At 39.1% G+C, this 3,357-nt stretch overlaps 1 pseudogene; it reads right to left on the bottom strand.

Annotated features, from left to right (window-relative positions):
- Nucleotides 1-319: 319 nt before the first annotated feature.
- On the bottom strand, nt 320-1,343 carry LOC138053671 (uncharacterized; annotated as a pseudogene).
- Nucleotides 1,344-3,357: the final 2,014 nt, after the last annotated feature.

Below are 3,357 nucleotides of genomic sequence, written 5' to 3'. Positions count from 1 at the left end.
TGAGTTTTCTATTTAAATGCACAACTTTAAGTAACAGGCATATACATCCTACTTGCCAAAAATATTACTGAAAATAATTAAGGCACAACTTTAAGCCAATGCCATATTGGCATAAAGGAAAAATTCTGCCTAAAGTAAATGATTCACTGTGCAGTAAACACTGTAGGCATTAACAGTGCTTTGAGTTATTTCATTTCGATTTGCAGCAAAATATCTTCTGTCATGTCGCAAGTGTGAACTGTGCTGCATACCCTGGCTTAATAGAACCCCCTCATCCTTAAAGAATAAAAAAGTTCTGGGATCTGGACAAATGAATGAATCAAATTCCTACCCTTTTATATTTCTTCACACCCCACTTCCCTCCCTCTCCCCCGAGCAAACAGACAAAAGATTTCCGATTGTCAACAAATAAAAAAAGCTTGTAAAAATAAAACTTACCCCGCTACGACCAATGTTGAGAAAATTCAGAAGTGTTTGCCACGATCTATTGGGAAGTTTTGTGGTCAACTTCACGTACAGCTGGAGCCAGTGAGGAACTCGTAGCGATTCCAAATACCTCGTATTTAGATCTTCGCACAAAATCGTGGCAAATGCCTTTTTAATTCCTGTTTCTCGGCGACTGTTTCCAAAGCAGTCGATATCACCTCACGTACAAAATTTTGGTTATCCTTGGCGCAGTGTAGCAACCCATAACCGAAGACCTTCCCAAGGTCAGGCGCAAAAGAAGTCAGTTCTTGCTGTAACACGGCTAAACATTCGTTTGCAACTAACCCTGCTCTCTTCTTTTTCAGCCGAGGACCCATGTGGCACATTTCAAACTCTTTTAAGGCTTCGAACGGTTGCTTAATAGTCAGAGTTGATTCTATGTTGCAGGGCTTTATCACTTTGGAAGGTATATTATCCTCTGGTGAAGTTGGCGGCGTTTCGGGGAAGATGGCGAGAATCTCACTTCTTCCCGCCATTTCATCGATTGGAGTGGAATTGATCAAAGCTTTGATAATTTTGAATTCCAATGAACCGATTACTTTATCGTCTTGTGGCTTTTTTCCTCGTACTGCTTTAGCAAGAATGCCAAAAAGAGTGGAAACGACCACCGTATCTTTCTTCCTTCCTGAGCCAAACCATGATGGATGGACCTTCGCGCCATTGTTATCGACTAGGTCGTGGATAGATACTTCGACAATATCACCGATAAACGGGGGCACTGTGCTTGATATCGTATTATGATTCGGTCTGTATGACCATTCACTCGAAACAGCATACCAGCATGTAGTATTAGCGAGCGAAGGTCCGAACACTCGTTTGAGACGAAGAGAATACGGACCTGGCTCACATGCCGCCATTCTCTCCCGACGCTCAACCTTCTTTGAATTTCGTGCGACGTCGAATGTTATTTTCGCTGACCCATTTGCACCGCATGAACAATGTCAAAATTGTCTGGACTCCTTCTCTAACGCTGGTGGTGAGATGCATGACAACTAAATTACCGCAAAGTACACATGATGATAGATTTTTTAATCCCATTAACACAACTCACTGGAAATTAGAACCCATACCCTGCTGCGAATTTCACAATCGCATGAATCTCGTAGTCAAGAATAAGCTACATCCTGTATTGGAGCAATACATACCCCACAACATTGTACCACTATTGTTATTCAAATTACTGTGCATAGTTTTTGACAAACTGGAAATGCACAGAATAAATTATTAACAAGTTGCTGGGTATTGTGTAGTATACCACTGTACTCTCTCATGTTAACATCAAACTCTTCTCGATTTATTGATTGACTGATTGATAAACTTTATGTCAAATGTTTGGCATTACCCGCTAATGGGGAACATGACTAGAGGAATAAATACTAAGCAGTATACTAAGCATGTGTACAAAATGTGGGTTATCTTAGTCTAAAAGTTATTAAAACAACCAGCAAATTCATCCTGCAAATGGAGTCGAAACATCAGTCACCAACATATCACATCCTGGGTTCAAAACATTTACAGCATTAGAAGCCTGTCACCAACAAAGCCTGCTAGCATGTTACACTTAAGCCAGCTGCTTTCCACAGGCTGAATTTTACTGCCCACTCTCACAGAACACACTTCTAATCTAATAATTTAGTATCGATGTCAGTACCCATGTCCTATTATTGCACGGCTGTAATGCCAGCCAAAGACCTGTTTCAATATGAGAAATACAAGGTGAAATTTGGTAAGCCATCAAGAAGAAGGTTTTTTAAGGAGGCCTTGGAATTATTGAAAACCCTAAAGTGAGATATGGTCAATGTGGAATGCCTGAGGAGTCTGAGGCAGAAGAAGAAAGTGAGTAGAAAGAAGAGCCAACTAAGGGAAAACAGGTGATTATATAGTACTATATAATGAACAAGAGGCTCCTCATAGCCTTAACTTGTACGCTTTCTAGTGTCGAGCTATTGTATAGCCTTGGTTATAACAGGTATTTGATTTGATTTTGAATAAGACCCTGGTTAGGATGGGCTACAATGCAATGGCTTCCAATTGCACTCCATCTACTTGCTGAGAAATTCAATCCAATTATACAGTCACCATACTGTGCGACAATTGGCTGGATTTTTTTTTAATGGTTCCGCTTTGAAATTCTCGTTACCTCATTAGACACACTTTCAGATTGGTGTGCCTTTATAGAATTTACAAGTTTCCAAAACTCTTTTGGATTATTGTCTTCCATGAATGGAATTTTCTCTAACATGCCGTTTTGAAAATTTCTTTTCAGTCGTTTTACAAGTCGCTTATAGTACTTTTTTGTAGTGAACAATAAGTAGCCTAAGTTTCGGAACTCCTTTTTGAAAGAATGACAATTCCTATCGAACCATTTTTGCTTTTGGACTGTATTCCTTTGCTTTTTTCTTGAAACTTGTCCATTTCTTACACAGACAACTTTTTTTGACGAATTGACTATAACGTTAGTAAAATTACTAACCAAGGATTCTATTTCAGTTTCACTCGATGAATCAAATAGCTTGTCCATTTCATTTAATACATCAGTACTATTAAGTTGCTTACAAAGCTCATTCTTCAACTCATCACTCCACATAAATGATATCGGAAGCGGCAATAGTTCTACTAAATTCTCTGTACTGTTACAAGGTTCAACTTTCAAGGCAAAAATACGAAACAATAATCAGAGAACCCCGTCATGACTGATGTGGAAAAATACTTTATCAGCGGGAGATTATTACAAGAGGCAACTGCATAATCTACCACACTAGCACCATTATAGGTATTACATGTAAATTGACCAAGAAAATCTCCTATTGTCCTACTGCATGTTAAGAATTACCAAGTCATTACCACAACACAACTCAGCCAACGACCCTC

This window comes from Montipora capricornis, chromosome 6, assembly GCF_036669925.1.
Source record: "Montipora capricornis isolate CH-2021 chromosome 6, ASM3666992v2, whole genome shotgun sequence".
Classification (NCBI taxonomy): domain Eukaryota; kingdom Metazoa; phylum Cnidaria; class Anthozoa; order Scleractinia; family Acroporidae; genus Montipora; species Montipora capricornis.
This window is presented reverse-complemented; position numbering and strand designations above follow the sequence as displayed.